Genomic DNA, 20812 nt, shown 5'->3' with positions numbered 1-20812 from the left:
ATCGACACCACAGTCAAAAAGGCGCAACAGAGGATGTACTTCCTGAGGCAGCTGAGGAAGCACAATCTACCACAGGTAATGATGGTCCAATTCTACATGGCCATCATTGAGTCTGTTCTCACCTTCTCCATCATGGTCTGGTTTGGCTCAGCCACCAAGCACAACACCTGGAGGCTGCAGCGAATCGTCCGATCAGCAGAAAAGGTTATTGGCTGCAACCTTCCCTCCATTGATGAACTGTACACTGCAAGGGCCAGGAAGCGAGCGGGCAAGATCATCTCTGACCCGTCTCACCCTGGCCACGAACACTTTGAATCACTTCCCTCTGGAAGGCGACTCCGGACTGTCAAAGCTGCCACAGCCAGACATAAAAACAGTTTTTATCCACGAGTAGTTGCTCTACTCAACAGCCAAAAATCTGTAGCCTCCCTTTGATCTGGTATTTTGTTGGTTCTCATGCTTGATCAATGGTGTTTTATCATTAATGTTTTATTATTATTAATGTTTAGTCTTTTCTGAGTCATTCGTAATTGTCACTGTATGTCATGTTGTTACTTGTGGGCGGAGCACCAAGGCAAATTCCTTGTATGTGAATACCTGGCCAATAAACTTACTTACTTACTTATTAAAATTGTGTGAAATACACATGGCTATCTGATTTCCTTTTCTCTGACCAATATCTTACCTGGCAAAGTGACTAAACATTTTTGAATAAGGGTCAAAAAATAATGTCAGAAAAAGCTTTTGTCCCAATACTCAGAGAAAAGTTAGACAGGTAGGCAAACATGCCACAGGCAGGCTGGCTGATGTTTCTAATCACTGACTTTATTTAGTCATCTGTTCATGTAATTTCTCCTTTTACTTACATCTATAACATTTTAAAATACTCACGAGAAAATGGGGACGGTCTCGTCATTCTTTAGTGGGCCTCATAATAATGTCCTTTTGCTGGAAAATATGCATGAAAATTATTAATTGGCAGAGGTACCACGTTAATTATCTGGGTGCTGCTTTACAACAAATGTGCTAATCTTGTCACTACTTTGTGCAATTAAACCTCACCAATCATGCTGTCCACTTTGGAACACAATAATAGATATTTTCAGGAGTGTGTGCAGCACTAGGTCATAAGGTCATACAGTAAGTGATAGGAGCTGAATTAGGCCATTCGACCCATCAAGTCTACACCGCCATTCAATCATGGCTGATCCACCTCTCCCTCCGAACACCATTCTCCTGCCTTCTCCCCATAACCCTTGACACCCGTACTAATCAAGAATCAGTCTATCTCTGCCTTAAAAATATCCATTGACTTGGCCTCCACAGCCTTCTGTGGCAAAGAATTCCACAGATTCACCACTGACTAAAGAAATTCCTCCTCATCTCCTTCCTAAAGGAGCGTCCTTTAATTCTGAGATTATGACCTCTGGTCTTAGACTCTCCCATGAGTGGAAACATCCTTTCCACATCCACTCTATCCAAGCATTGGAAGTAAACTTGCATTTTAAAAATCATAAATTCACCTTTTAAAGGGGAAATTATAACAGTGCACTTAAAGAACAATGAGTTGGCAATAATAGTAAGGGAGCAAGCACCCCATTTCCCCGATACGGAGCTGAAGGATTTGTATAAGAGATAGATTTGAGGTGAGAGGCTCTGGACAATTTAGGGGCCCAGAAATATCATCAGATCTGACCTTGGACCTGGGAGGTGGATGAACGTTGCCAAAACAATGTTGATCAGCAAAGTTCCTATGATTAATGTCTACCTATACATTGAGAGAGAGAGAATATAATTTCTGTTAATGTAAAAGTATGTTATTAAACCAAGCCATTACAAAGAGACATTTGCAGTAAATAGTCAACTATGTTTGTGAAAACTTTGATTATAAAATGTAGAACAGTTTAGCACACAAACAGGCATTTGGCCTGCAAACTGTATAGAAGTGTGAAAACACACTCCTCCAGATTCAGGGGCAGTTTCTTTCTGGCTGTTACTGTGATGTTTGGTGGAAATAAGAGCCTATTTTTCGATTAAAATTTAAAACATTTTTTTGAGTTCTGTAGTGTACTCAAACTAATATGTCTCAGCAATTCGATCGTTTCGATCCCGAGCGAGAAAGGTGGTCGTCGTATTTAATGCGCGCTGAGTTTTATTTTAAAAGTATGGAAATTACAATTGACATGAGGAAGAAGGCTCTTGTGTTCATCAATGTCTCCAGAAACCTTTGCACTGCTTCAAAATTTACTTACAGAAGAAGTAACTTAAGTTTCATATGCTGAAATCACAATGGCTTTGTAGCTGCATTTCGAAGAAAGTCGAAATTTCCTCGCAGCTCGCCTCCATTTCTACAGGAAGGGCAATCGATCACCAAATTTCTTGTCGAACTTTGCACCAAGGCGAAGGCATGTGATTTTAAAGCTCAATGCTGCAAAAAGTGCCAAGACAATGCGTTGCGGGATAGACTGGTCATGGGTTGCAGGCATGCATTCATCCAACAGGTGATTCTCAAGGAATCAGGCGCATCATTGAAGAATGTGCTGCAGTGTGCAATGAAGGCCGAGCTACTAAGAAAAGAACTGCACGAAATGGCGAGAGAAGGTGGGATAGTTTCAGAAGAGCCATCCCCCTGTGGGGGGAGGATCGAAACCCTGAGTGCCCGTATATCGAGTCCGTTTGTTATGCCTGTTTCCGAAAAGGTAATCTCCAGGCAGTGTGTCAATCCGTAGGAAAGCTGAGAAAGGGAAAGAAAGCGAAAACACAGTCGACCACATCGCGGACACCATTTCTATTGAAGTGCACGGTGTGTCCACGATCACCGACAAGCCGAGGATTTCGCTGTGGGTCTCGAACGTCGAGCTACAGTTCCAGGTGGACACTGATGGGGCTGTGTCGCTAGTGGGGCAGGACATCTGGGAGAGTATCGGATGGCCGAAACTGAAACCTGCCAACATCCGCCTTTCCGGATACGAACGACAGCCCATTCCCATGAAAGGCAAATGCACTGTCGCCGTTTCCTGTAATGGTCTGACACAGATGTTGCCGCTGATCATCGTTGGTAAAGAAGGTTCATCCCTGTGTGCCATCGACTGGATCCATGCCTTCCAGCTTGACATGGACACCTTGATCTACGATGGATCAACTATTTCATTGTCATCCAACACGGATTGCAACATGGTCAGCAAGTGCGAGAACAACCTGCAGAAGGTTCTTGACCAGTTTCCGGCCCTTTTTGCACCTGGACTCGGACATTGCACAAAGATGAAGGCATGGCTCATATTCAAAGATGATGCCGTCCCTAAGTTCTTCAAATCAAGGCCAGTTCCATTCAGTCGGATGGACGCCGTCGACAAGGAACTCTGCCGTCTTGAAGAAATAGGAATTATCACCCATGTGGACCATTCAGAATTGGCCACACCCATAGTTGTCGTTCAGAAGCCCTGCAGCAAGGAGCGCATCTGTGGCGACTACAAAGTGTCTGTAAACCCTCAATTGCACATTTGATCAACAGCCCATACCAAGAGTGGATGAGTTGTTCGTAAAGCTTCAGGGAGGACAGTACTTCTCGAAATTCGACATGTCCAACGCATATCTCCAAGTGGAACTGGACGATGAGACAAAAAACCTGCTCGTGATCTGTTCAGATACAACTGATTGTCGTTTGGACCGGCACCGGCGCCGGCCATCTTCCAGAAACTGGTCGACAATCTGGTTGCCGGGATTCCGTACATAGCCGCATACCTGGATGACATCATTGTCACCGGCTGGACAGAGGAAGATCATCTGCAGAACCTAAAACAGGTCCTCACGGCACTGAACAACTACGGCATGAAGTTGCACATGGACAAGTGCGCATTCTTCCAACAGGTCACATATCTCAGACATGTGATCTCGTCAAGTGGTCTGAAGCCATCGGAAGAAAGAGTAGATGCCCGAAAATGTGAAGCAGCTTGAAAGCTTCATTGGCAAGGTGAACTACTATGGCAAGTTCATTCCGGCACTTTCGACTTTGTGCGCACCATTGAACAACCTGCGAAAACAGGACGTCGAATGGTACTGGTCCAAAGAGTGTGACCATGCATTCACCAGGTTGAAGGAGATGCTCGCTCAGAAGACGCGACTGGTTCACTATGACCCATCGAAGCTGATCTCGCTGGACGCTGATGCATCGCAGTATAGTCTTGGACCTGTAATCTCACAAACGGTGCCGAACGGCAAGGAAGAGTCAATCGCGTTCGCATCCAAATCACTGATGACCGCCGAGAAAAACTGCAGTCAAGCGGAGAAAGAACAGCACACAGATAAAGCAAATACATATCGCTTCTAAAGAGAACACTGAGGAAAACTCTGTTGATTCTGAGCCTTTAGCTAGAGTAGTGAAACGCAAAAAAGGCTGGCCAAAAGGAGTGAAGCGAGGTCCAGCTAAATGGAGACGTTCAAACTGGAAAGGGGGGAGTGTGATGTTTGGTGGACTGTGTGGGGTGGGAGGACCCGTTCCTCCTCCCGTGCAGCAGGTGGTGCTGCACAGGACAAAGGGAGATGTTTTGTATATAGTTTTTCCTGCCTGTAGACAGTGTGAGTGTGCAGGCATTTTGAGTTGTCTTGCTGCCAGGATTGAGTAATGTAATAAAGACTTCTGTTGTACCTTGAAGACTCTCAAGTTTTATGCAGACATAGAAAAAGAACACGAAAGTTATCAGGCACCTGAATTACAAGGGATCCAGGGAGTTATCAGCCGACTGGACAGAGAATTGGTTTCTTGATTGGAATGAAGCAGGGGGTGATGGTGGAAGGTTGTTTTTTGGACTAGAGCCCTGTGACAGGGGTGTGCATCAGAGAATGAAGCAGGGCCCATTGATATGTGTGGTTTATATCAATGATTTGGATGTAAAGTGATGAGTAAGTGCAAATGACACAAACGTGGGTAGTATTGTAGATAGTGGAGAAGGTTATCAAATTTACAGCAGGACCTTGATCAGTTGAGAAGGTGGGCTGAGGGTTATCAGTTTGCAAATAATTGCGAAATGTTGCATTTTGTGAAGACAATCCGCGGCAGGATTTTCATAGTGAAGGACTGGGCTCTGGGGAGTGTTGAAGAGCAGAGGGCTCTATGAGTGCAGGTACATAGTTCCTTGAAAGTGGGACCACAAGAGACAGGGTGGTCAAGAGGTATATTTGCCTTCATCAGTCAGAGTATTAAGTCATAGTCATAGAGTGTGGAAATAGGCCCTTCGGCCCAACTTTCCCACACCGGCCAACATGTCCCAGTTACACTAGTCCCACCTGCCTGTGTTTGGTCCATATCCCTCCAAACCCGTCCTATACATGTACGTCTAACTGTTTCTTGAACGTTGGGACAGTCCTTGCCTCAATGACCTCTTCTGGCAGCTTGGTCCATGCACCCACCACCCTTTGTGTGAAAAATAAATTGGGATGTAATGTTACAGATGTACAAGATGTTGGTGACCCTGCATTTGGAGTATGGTAGACAAAATGCTGGAGAAACTCAGCGGGTGAGGCAGCATCGATGGAGCGAAAGAAATAGGCAAAGTTTCGGGTTAGTATGGTGCTCAGTTTTGGTCACCCTGATAGGAAGGATGTTGTTGAGCTGCAAAGAGGGTAGTGATTTACAAGGATGTTGCCAGCACTCGAGGGCCTGAGCTATCGGGAGAGGTTGGGCAGGCTAAGATGTTGAGCAGGCTAAGATTTTATTCCTTGGTGTACAGGAGGCTGAGGCATGATGTGGAGGTGCATAAAATTGAGGGGAATATATAGTGTGAATGTACAGAGTATTTTACCCAGATGAGGACAATCAAGAACCAGAGCACATGGGTTCAAGGCAAGCGGGAAAACATTTAATTGGAACTTGAGAGGCAACTTTTTCCAAATAAAGGGTAGCGGGTATATGGAACGTACTTACCATAAGTAAGTAAGAATTTCATGTTATTTTATTGCCAGTACATATGGCAATGAACCCTTTTGATTCCTGATGTGACCTTTGACAATGCTCAACACCATTGTCCAACCTCTCTAAATACAGGAAGCGACACAATAACCCATCTTTGCATTGACTCCAGTGCAAGTTTATCTTTCCTTAAATATGAATAACAAAACTGTGAGCAGCGCTCTATCACCAGTGTGTATCTGTATCACCAGTACACCACAACATTGAATTAAAATGTATCAACTTGGGTGACACGGTGGCATAGTGATATGTTGGATTATATGTCGTATGTTGTCTACCCCACCAGCCGTCACATACAACATATAATACTCTGACATTTTTGCCCCTACTGGCCACACCTTCCCATCTCCACCGCTTTCTGCTTTCCGCAGAGACTGTTCCCTCCGTAACGCCCTGGTCAATTCATCGCTTCCCACCCAAACCACCCCCTCCCCGAGTACTTACCCCTGCAACCACTGGAGATGCAACACTTGTCCCTTTACCTCCCCCCTTGACTGCATCCAAGGGCCCAATCAGTCTTTCCAGGTGAAGCAGAGGTTCACACACCTCCTCCAACCTCATCTACTGCATCCGCTGTTCCAGGTGTCTACTTCTCTACATCGGCGAGACCATGCGCAGGCTCGGCGATCGTTTCGCTGAACACCTCCGCTCAGTCCATCGTAACTAACCTGATCTCCCGGTTGCTCAGCACTTCAACTCCCCCACCCATTCCCAATCTGACTTTTCTGTCCTGGGCCTCCTCCATTGTCAGAGTGAGGCCCAGCTCCTCATATTGGAGGAACAGCACCTCATATTTCGCCTGGGTAATTTACATTCCAGCGGTATGAACATTGACTTCTCTAATTTCAGATATCCCTCCTTCCCCTCTCCTACAAGTCCTACTGTCTCCGCCCACTTTCTATCTTTTTCCCGCCTCCCCGATATCAGTCTGAAGAAGGGTCGTGTCCCGAAATGTCACCTATTCCTTCTCTCCATAGATGTTGCCTCACCCACTGAGTTACTCCAGCATTTTGTGTCTACCAGGTATGTAGGTTAATTAGCTTGGTATAAATGTAAAATTGTTCCTTGTATGTGGAGGGTAGTGTCAGTGTGCAGGGATCGCTGGTTGGTGCGAACTCGGTGGGCCGAAGGGCCTGTTTCCACACTGTGTCTCTAAACTAAATTTTAAAAAATGAAATATTTATGCTCCATAGTCCGTCCATTACAGTAACTTTCATTATTACTGGGGCCAACTGCATACTGTGATTTTTGTGTTTCATACTCTTGGATTTCCAGATTATTTTGTGCCACAAATATTGTTGTCTTTATCCATTTGGACAATAATTTGCTTTTTCACTCTTTGTTTTATGGGTTATTCAAATTAGGAAGCAGCAGCTATTAATTCAAAAACAAGAACTAGTCTTCAACATATTTGTTCTGATATGCACTGTGAGCAGTAATCAGTTTGAAATAAAAAGGACAACTTTGCAAACAGACAGGCTGTCTGTTCTTGCATGTATCGGCTGAATGTAGAGCAATAGGGTATGTTGATGGGAGGAACTGCAGATGCTGGTTAAACTGAAAATAGATGCAAAATGCTGGAGTAACTCTGCGGGACAGGTAGCATCTCTTGAGAAAAGGAATGGGTGACGTTTCGGGTTGAGACCCTTCTTCACACTGTCAGGGAAAAGGGAAATGAGAGATATATACAGTAATGTAGAGAGATATAGAACAAATAAATGAAAGATATGCAAAAAAGTAACAATGATAAAGGAAACGGGCCATTGTTAGTAGTTTGCTAGGTGAGAATGAGAAGCTGGTGCGACTTTGGTAGGGGAGGGATGGAGTGAGAGGGAATGCCAGGGTTACTTGAGATTGGAGAAATCAATATTCATACCACTGGGTTGTAAGTTGTTAATTGGAAGTATGTTAATTGGCTTACATCAAATCAGGAATCTTCAATTAGTTTTGAGATGAAGCGAGGAAACAGGTCCTGCGGCCCACAGAGTCCGAACCGACCAACGATTCCCGCACACTAACATTATCCTGCACACGCTCGGGACAATTTACACTTATACCAAGCCTATTAACCTACAAACCCGTACGTCTTTAGAGTGTGGGAGGAAACCGAAGATCATGGAGAAAGCCCACGCGATCACGGGGAGAACGTAAAAACTCCGCACAGACAGCACCCATAGTCGGGATGGAACCCGGGTCTCTGTTGCTGTAAGGCAGCAACTCCACTGCTGCACCACTGTGCTGCTCTAACTTAATTTAAAGTTAGTTTGCAGCACTGTGATGGAGATGCAGGAAGCTTACTGAACAGACTTATTTTGTCACTGGTCAAAGCAAGCAGGGTCATCAACACACATGTTTGTTTATCATTAATTGGAGTGTTTGTGCACTCAGTAAAGACAGCCCTGACAACACTAGTCTTGGGTATAGAAACAAGGAACTGCAGATGCTGGTTTACCAAAAAAGACAGAAAGTGCTCTAGTAACTCAATGGCTTATCCCTAGACAACACGGATAGGTGATAGTTTGGATTGGGAACTTAAGGGCCTGTCCCACTGTACGAGGTAATTCAAGAGTTCTCCCGAGTTTCCCCTGATTCGAACTCTGAGAATTATGGTAATAGCCGCTCGTAGGTACTCTGGGCTCTTGTGGACATTTTTCACAGTGCTGAAAAAACTTAACGAGTTACCGCATTTCCCTAGTACCTGCTGTTAGCATTACGAGCCGCTACGAGCTCCGAAATAGCTGCTACATACATTCGACGTACTTACCACGAGTTTGATTTTCTTTTAACTCGGGAGAGCTCTTGAATTACCTCGTACAGTGGGACAGGCCCTTTACTTCAGACAGATTGTGTAAGGGGGAGAAAGCTGGAAGAAATGTGGAGGTGGGACAAAGCCTGGCATGTGATGGGCGATATAGGTGAGTAGGGATTTGGGTGGCAGATGGTTGATCAAAGGACAGAGATGAAAAGTGTGAGATAATGAGATAAAGGAAGAAGAGGTTTGATATGTGAAGCCAGAGCAAGGAATGTAGGTGGGAGGGAGAGGGAAGATGGAAATGGAAAAAGGAAAAAATGGGTGCACCTCCAGGTGGGGCACAGGGAAGAATAGGGGGGGGGGGGGGAACAAGGTTGGTAACCTCAATTGGAGAATTCAATGTTCATTCCATTGAGCCACCCGAGCGGAATATGAGGTGCGGTCATACTGTTGGGCTGTAAGTTGTAATTTTGGGTGTCTGAGATATCTGTCCTCAGAAGTTTAAGACCATCCAAAGATAGACACAAAAAGCTGGAGTAACTCAGCGGGACAGGTAGCATCTCTGGAGAGAAGGAATGGGTGATATTTTGAGTTGAGACCCTACTGAGATGGCTTCCAAGAGAATGCCTGTTTCTTTTGATGAATATAAACGTTTATATCAACCGGCTTCAGCCACCGAATTACTCGGTTCAAAAGATTACTCTTTCTTCCACAGAACTTTACATTTTCTGAGATTGTATTTCACCTGTCAACTTCTTGTCCCCTTATTTAACCAATTGAAGCCACCTACCTCTGTATCATTAAACACTTTGACTGCAGCACACTCAGAATGAATGAATGCCAGTTGTAAATAGTTCAGGTAACAAACACTGATCCCTATGATACAGTCACTGATTGCCAATCCAGAAATAGCCCATTTATGTCAGGGTGGTACACCTGACCCTAATGTTTTATGTGTCATCGTCTTAAACATCTTCTAGAATTCAATTTATTCCAACTATTTGTCCATTTAATGGGTGGAGATTTTTATTTGGAGGTTTTTGTGACTGTAATCCTGAAACAAAAGGCATTTGGAGGCCTAATCACTGAGTCTATACATGACACAGATTGATCCAATTTTGGATAATGGGGAAGTCGAGGAATTTGCATTAGCAACTGGGGGTAAATGGCTCTGAAGTAACTAATAAGCAGGATCTCATTGAATGGCTGAGCATGTATGAGTGGCCAAATCACCCACATCTGCTTCATCTGTTCTGATGTTTATCGTGCTTCCAATATCATGCTTCCAATATCATCAAAAGCATAAAGGTGAGGCAACATTTCAGGTCAATGACCTTTCATCAGAATTGAAAATATTTAGAACAAAGTAGACTTTGGATTGTTGAAAATATAGTCACGGCAGTGCTTTGTATTCCACTTAAGTTCAGTTCCACTGTGGAGGCAAATTCAGAACAAAAGTACACGTAACGATTATTTATACATTGCATATTTATCGAGAATAATTAATTGAGAATCAATTTCTACCCAACAGGTTTTAAACAAAGGGAAGATCTATGATGAAGAGAAAGGTTGAGAAATAGAATGAAAAGGCACAATGTTGTACAAGCATGAATTGTTATGGGACAAGTGAAAAACTGATGAAGGTCACAAGGTCATGTGATGGGAGCAGGATTAGGCCATTCAGCCCATCAAGTCTACTCTGCTATTCAATCATGGCTGATCTATCTCTCCCTCCCCAACCCCATTCTCCTGCCTTCTCCCGATAACCCCTGATACCCGTACAAATCAAATAATAGCTCTAGTGAAGGTGTAAATGAGAATTCCTCACAGCTCCAGGAACCCAGAATTGATTCTGATCTCTGATGTTATCTTTGTGACATTTAGATCCTCTCTCTGTGGCTGCATGCATCACGTCTTGCTGCTCCGGTTTCGTCTGAAATCCTAAATCCATTTTGGATGGTTTATTGGTGACCATGGATAGCACCACAATATAGGTAAACGGCAAAAGGAAGAGGATGGGCATGTGTGAGAGAGAATAGGTTTAGAGGTATGGAAATAAGGGAAGAATGGAATGGGATTGTAAGATGAACGCCATCATTTCAAATGGATGCAACTTGCCAATGGCAAGTGTTTGCCAAAATGGTTTCCTGGTGTAGGCTTGGGCTCACTGACGTTGAGAGGTTTTGAAATCGCCGTTGAGCCCAAAAGGCTACATGATGCCTGATCAAAAGGTGAATTATTGTTCTTTTGAAAAGTATTGTGCCAAGAAAGTCAGAGTAAAGCGATATAGCAGAAAATTGTGTAAACCAGCATCTGCAGTTCCATCCTACACAAACGATCGGTGGATACAGGTGAGGAGGGTTTGAGTGGGAGATGGTTGGACAAAGGCCAGACATTAAAATATAATAGGCTGTGAGACAAGGAATAAGCAGTGGAGAGACATAAAGGCATAGTCAGAGGAAGGGAACAAGGTGGAATGGCACTGGGAAAGGGGAGTGGGATTTTGAGAGAAATGGGTGCACATCCAGGTGGGTAAAGAGTAAAAGAGAGATAAAGATTAAAGGACAAAGGACATTTATTGTCACATACACCAATTGGTGCAGTGAAATTTGAGTTACCATGCAGCACACAAATAAGATCAACACAACACTATAGAATTTAACATAAAACATAAAAACATCCCCCCCACAGCGGAATCAACGTTTCCCACTGAGAGGGAAGGCAAAAAAGTTCAGTCATCTTCCTCTTGTTCACCCGTGGTCGGGGCCTCTGCAGTTGCCACAACGGTGGCCCGATGTTTCAGACCCTCTCACTGGGGTGATCGGATGATCAGAACTCCGGCGTCGGCACGGAAGAACACTCAGCGGCTTGGAATTTCCGAAAATGCCGCTTCCTGCCAGAGACCGCGGCTCCACAGGCCGAGCTCCAACACTGGTGATCCTCGGCGAAAGACCCCAGGCCTCCGCGATGTTAAAGTCAGCAGGCCCAACACTCCAGAGCTCCAACACAGCGATCCCGGTAAGGCATCGCCCGCTCCGCTATGGAATCCAGTGCTGCGCCACTGCTGAAGCTCTGGCCGGTCTCCGGCTGGAAAGGCCGCTCCAATCCAGATGGTAGGCTGCGAGGGGGGGCAAAGATGCGGCTCAGAGAATAGACGTATCCTCAACCAGGTAGCGACTGAGAAGAGTGTGCAGAGAAGATTTATGAGGATGTTGCCAGGACCCGAGGTTCTGAGCTATAAGGGGAGGTTGAGTAGGCTTGACTCTATTCCTTGGAGTGCAGGAAGATGAGCTTTATATGATCTTATAAAGCTGTACAAAATCATGAGAGGAATAGATCGGGTAGACGCACAGTTTCTTGCCCGGAGTAGGGGAATCGAGAACCAGAGGACATAGGTTTAAGGTAGGTGGGGGGGGGGGGGGGGGGGGGGGGGAGATTTAATAGGCATAACTCCTGACACTCGTACTAATCAAGAATCTATCTCTGCCTTAAATATATCCACTGACTTTGCCTCCGCAGCCTTCTGTGGCAATGAATAGTAAGATTAAACGAGAACTTACCAGTTTGAAGTTTGATCTTTATTTTATGAGGAGTTACGTCGAGGGACTACGTGAAGAAGGCCATCCAGGCGCACGCGCGTCAAACTTCAAAGCAGCGGTGTGAAATCACAGATGATATATTCCGAAGCATAATAGTAAGCTACGTGATACAAACTTAACTTACCTTTGATCTTTACTAGGGTGGGAGCGGAGGGCACATAGTCCCTCGACGTAACTCCTCATAAAATAAAGATCAAACTTCAAACTGGTAAGTTCTCGTTTAATATTACTATTTTACTTCGGAGTCACGTGAGTGACTACGTGAAGATTTTAAAGCTTCTGTGATTTCAGGCCGTAGATTGGGTTCCGGCATATCACTGCATTTTGCTTGACGCTATGAGTGAAAAACAGTCAATAACATGCAAACCATCATACTTGTTTAATTAATTAATGGTTTATTTTATGATAAACATTATGTGTCCCATTTTAATCACTAGGGACATTTAATACTGAATTCAAAACAGTACCACTAAATACACCAGGGTCTGCAATTTTTTTGTGATAATACTTGTGAAACATCCTTTCATTTGCCCATCCTGCGGCCGCGAGGATATGGTCTATTGGAATGTCCAAATCCTTGGCCACCGATGTTGCCGCCGCTCTGGTGGAATGAGATTTAAATTTGTCAGTATCAATTCCTGCATCCAATAGCACCTTCTTCAGCCATCTTGAAATTGTTTGTGTTGTCACTTTTTTGTGTGGCTTTTTATGGCTGATGAATAATGCAGATTCTACACCTCTAAGATGTTTGGTAGTCTCAATGTAGTATTTTAAATATGTAACTACACAAAGTCTTTGATCTGCAGGATATGCTGAAAATCAATTTACACCCCGAGATTCCTGGTCTGCTCTGTTTTAGCAGGTCATAGACATAGAATGTAATTTCCTCTGTTTTCATTCCCATTCTGTCTATCCTTAACTTGTGTAATGTTTGTACTCTTTGGGCTGAGACTAAAGCCATTAACATGACTACTTTCATCGTAATTTTGTCTAACGACAAATTTGAGATGGGATCCCAATCCCTAAGTAGTGACAGTACATCCCTCACATTCCAGATTTCCGTATATCTCGGTCTGCGAGGTTTAGCATTAAAGATGCCCTTCATGTATCTACAAATCAAAGGGTGTTATCCTAGAACTTGATGTTCTGATGGTCTCGATAAGTATGCCGACAAAGCACTCCTTGCTGTGTTGATCGCACTATAGCTTAAATTATCATCAAAATGTAATTTTGACAAAAATTCTACAACATCTGAAGTGTCTGCAGTGTGGTACGAAATATTTTGTGTTGAACAAAACTGTTCCCATTTCTTAATGTAAGAAATGTACTGCTTCTGTGTACTATCCCTCTCTGATCCTGTAATTACATCCATAGAGCGGTCTGATAGTCTTCTTCCAACATATCAGGATAGTGAAACAGCTTGGGTACAGATAGAGAATAACAAGGGGAAAAAAACACTAGTGGGTGTAATTTATAGACCTCCAAATAGCTGTGACGCTGTTAGTCAGAACATAAATCTGCAAATAGTTGACGCATGTAAAAAGGGAACTGCTGTAATCATGGGGGACTTCAATTTTCATATTAATTGGGCAAACCAAGCTGGGCAGGGTAGACTAGAGGAAGAGTTTATAGAATGTATTAGAGACGGGTTCCTAGAACAGTATGTCACAGAACCGACAAGGGGGGAGGCAATCTTGGATCTGGTCCTGTGTAATGAAGCAGGATTAATTAAAAATGTCATAGTTAGGGACTCGTTGGGAACAAGTGACCACAATATGGTCGAATTCCATATTCAAATAGAAGGGGAGCAGGTTGAAACTCAGGCTAGGGTGCTTAATCTAAATAAGGGGGATTATGAAGGTATGAGGACTGAGCTGATCAAAGTTGACTGGGATAGCAGACTCAAGAATAAGACGGTACATGAGCAGTGGTGTACGTTTAAGGGTCTACTGTATAACCTTCAAGAAAAATTTATTCCTATGAAGAAAAAAAGGGGTAAGGGTAAGAACAGTCAGCCATGGCTCAGTAAAACTATAAAGGATAGTATTCGGCTGAAGGCAAGGGCATATAAGGTAGCCAGAGATAGTGGGAGGGTAGAGGATTGGGAAGCATTTAAAGGTCAGCAAAAAATAACTAAGAGATTAATTAAGACGGGGAAAATAGACTATGAAAGGAATTTAGCGAACAACATAAAAACTAATAGTAAGAGTTTTTATAGCTATATAAAAAGAAAAAGGGTGGCTAAGGTGAACGTTGGTCCATTGGAGGGTGAGACTGGAGAGTTGTTGGTGGGGAACATGGAAATGGCAAAGGCATTAAACGAGTATTTTGTATCAGTCTTCACCATAGAAGACACAAAAAATATTCCAACGCTGGATAAACAGGGGGCGGTAGGAATGGAGGAGCTAAATACTATTAAGATCACCAAGGAGGTGGTATTAGGGAAATTAATGAGACTGAAGGAGGATAAATCCCCTGGGCCTGATGGATTACATCCAAGGGTCTTGAGGGAGATAGCGGTGGGGATTGTGGATGCATTGGTGATAATTTTCCAAAACTCCCTGGAGGCAGGAACGGTCTCAGTGGATTGGAAAATGGCCAATGTAACACCTATATTTAAAAAAGGAAGTAAACAGAAGGCGGGTAACTATAGACCGGTTAGTCTAACATCGGTGGTGGGTAAAATGTTAGAGACAATTATTAAAGAAACACTAACGGGGCACTTGGATAAACATGACTTCATCGGACAGAACCAGCATGGTTTTGTGAAGGGGAAGTCCTGTTTAACGAATCTGCTCGAATTCTTTGAGGAAGTAACAACCCGGGTGGATAAAGGGGAACCGGTGGATGTGGTATACTTGGACTTCCAAAAGGCTTTTGACAAGGTGCCACATAAGAGACTATTGCTAAAAATAAAAAATTATGGGATTGGGGGTAATATATTAGCATGGGTAGAGGATTGGCTAACAAATAGGAAGCAGAGAGTGGGGATAAATGGTTCATACTCGGGATGGCAACCGGTAACTAGCGGGGTTCCGCAAGGGTCGGTGCTGGGACCCCAGTTGTTCACAATTTATATAAATGATTTGGAGGAGGGAACCAAGTGTAACATATCAAAATTTGCGGACGATACAAAAATGGGAGGAAAAGTAGGGGTTGAGGAGGATAGGAAGAGTCTGCAAAAGGATATAGATAAGCTAGGTGAGTGGGCAACAACTTGGCAGATGAAATTTAATACTAATAAATGTGAAGTCATTCACTTTGGGAAAAAAAATGATAGGGCAAGTTATTTTCTAAATGAGGAGGAGCTGCGTTGTAATGCAACGCAAAGGGATCTAGGGGTATTAGTACATGAATCACTAAAAGTTAGTATGCAGGTGCAGCAAGCAATCAGGAAGGCCAATGGAATTTTGGCCTTTATTGCTAGGGGGATTGAGTATAAAAACACGGAGGTCTTGCTGCAGCTGTACACAGTATTAGTGAGACCACATTTGGAATACTGTGTACAGTTCTGGGGTCCATACTTAAGAAAGGATGTACTAGCCCTGGAGGCAGTGCAGCGAAGGTTTACAAGATTAATTCCTGCAATGAGGGGATTGACATATGAGGAAAGGTTAAGTAGGCTGGAACTCTACTCGTTGGAGTTTAGAAGAATGAGAGGCGATCTCATTGAAACATATAAGATCGTGAGGGGCCTTGATCGGGTGGATGCATCGAGGATGTTCCCAATGATCGGGGAAACTAGAACTAGGGGACATAGTTGCAGAATAAGGGGGGGCTCTTTTAAAACTGAGATGAGGAAGAACTTCTTCACCCAGAGGGTGGTTAATTTATGGAATTCACTGCCCCAGGGAGCAGTGGAAGCAGAAACGTTAAATATATTTAAGACTAAAATAGATGGTTTTTTAGCTGCCAAGGGGATAAGGGGCTACGGGGAGAGGGCAGGGATATGGACCTAGGTATGGTTAGTATAGTAAGACCTGAGTGATCTCCTGGACAAGTGTCGATCGCCTGGATTGGGGTCGGAGAGGAATTTCCCGGATTTTTTTCCCGAATTGGACCTGGGTTTTTAACCGTTTTTTTGCCTCCCCCAGGAGATCACGAGGTTCTTGGGGTGGAGAGGGGTGATAGCGGTATAAAGGGGAGGGTAGTGTCTTGTGTTCTGTGTCTTGTGTCTACTGTTTGTGGGTAAGTGTGTCTGTTTAGTGTTCAGCCATGAGCGAATGGCGGTGCGGGCTCGACGGACCTGGTGGTCTACTCTCGCACCTACTTTCTATGTTTCTATATGGTCTTTTTAGAATCTGCAAATCAATAAATCAATACGATCATGTAAAGGATGACATTCACCAGTTACAGGGTGCACAAGTAGGTTTTCTTGTCTAAAGACATGCATGATGGGTTCAGTCACCATATTTAACACTAATGGATACCATGTTTGTGTGGGCCAATCTGGAACCACCAACAATCCTGAAGCATAATCTTGATTGATCTTCTGTAGACACCCACTGATCAGACAAAAGGGAGGAAATGCATACAAAAACATTCCACCCCAATTTGACGTAAACGCATCTACCCCTGTTGCACCTGGATCTGGTTCCCACGAAACATATTGAGGTAACTGGTGATTCAATCTGGATGCAAACAAGTCAATTTTTGGTTTCCCAAATTTTTTCACAGTTTTGTGGAAAATGTCACGATTTAACATCCATTCTGTATTATCATTGAAATTTCTTGACCTAGTATCTGCAATTATGTTGAATTTACCTGGTAGGTAAATTGCAGAAAGCCAAATATCTTTCTCAATGCACCAGTGTCAAATCATGTTTGCCAATCTGTCACATGCTTCTGACTTGATTCCACCCATGTGATTGACATATGCCACTGCCGTAGTGTTGTCAATCTGAACCTGCACATGCAAATGTTGTACCTTTCGGCAAAGGGCTTTCAACCCATGCAATACACTTAGTAATTAAAGATAATTAATGCCATGTGTCTCGAGCAAAGGTTCTTCCTCTGCATTCCATCTACCTCCACAGCTTGAGATGGCATCCGCAGCTCCCCATCCCAGTGCACTTGCATCTGTTTGTAAAATGGTAGCTGGTGATTCAAGCAGAATTTTCCTGTAAGAGTATCCACATTTTTAATCCACCATTTTATATCCTCAGTTGCATTGGTCTATCGAAATGCCCAGCATGTCTTTTCAATGCTGATATCTTTGCTCTCTGCAACTGCTGATAATGCAGTGGTCCAAACTGAACAGCTGGAAACGGAGCAATTAATTTGCCAAGTAGACTTGCTACTTGCCTAATTGATGGTTGTTTAGGCAATGGCCATAGAGTAATATGCATCTTGGAGATCTATGCTTGCCATATAGCATTCTGTTGAAATTAATTGCAAAGCATTAGTAAAAGTCTCCATTTTGAAATGTTTATACTGTACAAAAGGGTTGAGACTTGTGAGGTCCAAAATGATCCTACTACCCCCATCCTTTTTTGGTCTAGAGAAAATACTAGATATAAACTGATGGTTTTGATAAGTTGTTTTCTCTATAAAGCGGCCTTTTCACGGGGCGAGTTGACGCAAGATGTCACCAGAGTGAAGAGGTCGTGGTCCAGCACGAGTCTCGCACGATATAACGGCAGTAGATAAAGAGTTCCCACGGTACTCGGCATTTCTGCTATTTGTGCGAGTGACTTGTCCGTTTCCCGAGCATTCCCGTTAAATCTTGAATGAACATCGTGAACTACACGTGACACAAATGATGTAACTTTTTTTTTCACACACTATATATATCCTCCCTTGGTTGAATTGGCTCATTTGGAGACATATTTTACTGTGTATGTGGGAGACACAGATGGACTGAGCACAGTACCTCGGTCTTACTGTGTGTGGGAGAGGGGGAGAAAGAGACGTACACTCACAGAGGCAGAGTCTCTCAGCCTGTGTAAGAGGGAGGGAGAGAGAGAGAGAGGCACACACAAGGTGGATGTGAAATCTCACCTACCTGTTTCAGTGACAGACACCCGCCGTCAGTAAATGAAGACACCCCCATCTGTCTCCCCCTCCTCTCCCTCGACTCCCCCACCTTTCTCTCCCAACTCCAGTCCCGTCCCGACCCCCTGGGAAACTGAATAGAGCAACAGTCAACTGCTGCCTGTGCGTTGATATGACAATAAAGGCTACTTTACTTTACTGAGTTAAAGAGTTCCCACGGTAGACTGTAAAACTGGGACCCTGGTTCTGGACTCCCCCAACACCGGAACCCTTCTTCAGACAGCTTAATCGGAATTGAGTCTGAAGATGTGTCTCGTCCCGAAACATCAGCTTTTTTTCTCCAGAGATGCTGCTTGACTCGCTGAGTTACTCCAGCTTTTTGTGTCTGTCTTCGGTTTAAACCAGCATGTACAGTTCACTCCTTACACGGGTCTCTGTACAACATTGATTGGTAGCGTTCCGGACCCCTGGACCCGAGGACTCCGACCTGTATCTCTCAAAGAAGTACATGTGAAAAATTTCTCACGGACCATAGAAATGCGTAACCTTTCAGTAAAGTCCCTTTTAAAGTCCCTTTTAAAGATTATGGTTATTTTCTTGAATCTCATTAACATAACTCATGAATAAGTTGATGTCCATATGCGGATGCAAATCTTTATTTTTATTTATTTTTTAAATTCAATACCACATAAGATAATTATTACTCGCCTTCTGTCCCCTCTGTCCAGCTTCCGGGTTCACCGTTCGCAGGAGTTCCCACGGTACCCGCAAGAGTTATTACGGATATCGCACTGACCACTACGTTCATATAATGTTGCAATACTCAACCACAAGTGTACAAGTCACTCTTGGAGAAATTCAAACTTTCTTGAATTTTCTCCCGAGTGACCAAGTTACACGATGACCTGCCGTTAGCGCTACGGTGGTCCACGGTGGTCCACGAATGCCGCACTGTTATCGCACGAGGTTCCCACGATGTTAAACTCCGGTTAACTCTTGCGTCAAGTCGCCCCGTGAAAAGGCCGCTTTACCCCTTTTTTACTCAAAATATCAATTTCTATTTGAATTCTTCTACTCTCTTCTTTAGAGAAAGAATGTATTCTTTTTGGAGTATGTTGAGTAGGGGGATTTTCATTCTGGTAAAATTCAATTCTAAACCCCATTATACTGCACAGTATATATGCATCAGATGTTATTAGCTTCCATTCTTTTTAAAATAATTGTAACCTACCCCCAATTTGTAAGTAGGACACATCTGATATGTTTCTTTCAGAACCAGAAGCGCCTACCTCAGGGTTTACCGGTGTCACTTTTTGTACCTTGCCCCTTGTGGGAATACCATGTCCTCCACGTCCTGGGGTTGTATGTCCATATCTTGTATGCGGGTACGAGCGACTTGTTCCTTCACCAGTTCCCCTTCGGTATGGATATTGCCTTCTAGCTGTGCTGCCAAACATCGGTGGCTTCATCATCCCGATGGTTTTTGATTCTTCGTTGAGAACCTTCAGGTTTTTTGGCAAGCTCTTCTCCAAAGAGTAAGTGTGGTTTACAGAGCCCTGCAAACTTAAGATGTATGGTAGGTCTTATCGCAGATTTACGAATACAGTTTATTTCAAAATGTTCATTACACATCATTCCCATCACATCCTGTTGTGACGTTGTCATATTTCCTTCTTCCAGATCTTTGGCAAATGCCGTAATGCTTGACCCAATTAATCTTAATATCCGCTGTAATCTCATTTCTTGAGCTCTTACTGCAGTGCCCATATAATTCCACACTTCTTTGTTAACAGAATGAACTCCTAACAGAGCACAGTTCTGCGGGATTTCATATTTGTTCACAATTTCATCCATCGTTGGTTCTTCCAAATGATGGGAAAGCAGGTAATTTATACTCTCTGCTATATCCTCTGGTAGAGGTTGTCCCTTGTGTCTGGGACTAGAGAACTTTTGGGCCAGCCCTGGCACTTTTCATTTTTGCATTGGGCTCTGGTCCTCAAATGATTCGTTATCAGAGTATTCTGGATATTCCTCCTCATAATGGGTTTCACCTGGATTTTCATCATCAGGTATTACATGCGATGGCTCTATGATAGGCCTACGCTTTTTTGTCCCTCTTTGTGGTACATCAAGCTCTTCCATTGAGCTGTATATTGGCAGCCCACTTTTGGGTGCTGCTCCATATTCTGGGTCTCCTGTAGACCAACGTCTGTATTGTCTTTCAGACATTTCTGGTGCTGCCTCCGTGTCAGGCCAGCCCACATATTCATCTTCATCATCAGGCATTTCGGCCGTTGGCTCAAATCTGGGCCAACGTTTCCCTGAACCTCTTCTGGGCGTTCCAAGCGGTTGCTCTTTGAGCCTGTGTTTTTTATACTCCTTCTGGAGTTTGCCTTTATAAATCATTTTACCCATGAGGAATTCCAGTTGAGAAAGTCTGTCTGTAACGATCTCTGGTTCAGAGCCATCCGAGTCTACCAGCCGATTAGTTTTCTTTTTAGC

Source organism: Amblyraja radiata, chromosome 6, assembly GCF_010909765.2.
Source record: "Amblyraja radiata isolate CabotCenter1 chromosome 6, sAmbRad1.1.pri, whole genome shotgun sequence".
Lineage (NCBI taxonomy): Eukaryota > Metazoa > Chordata > Chondrichthyes > Rajiformes > Rajidae > Amblyraja > Amblyraja radiata.
The sequence above is the reverse complement of the archived record's forward strand: the minus strand, read 5'-3'. Positions refer to the sequence as shown.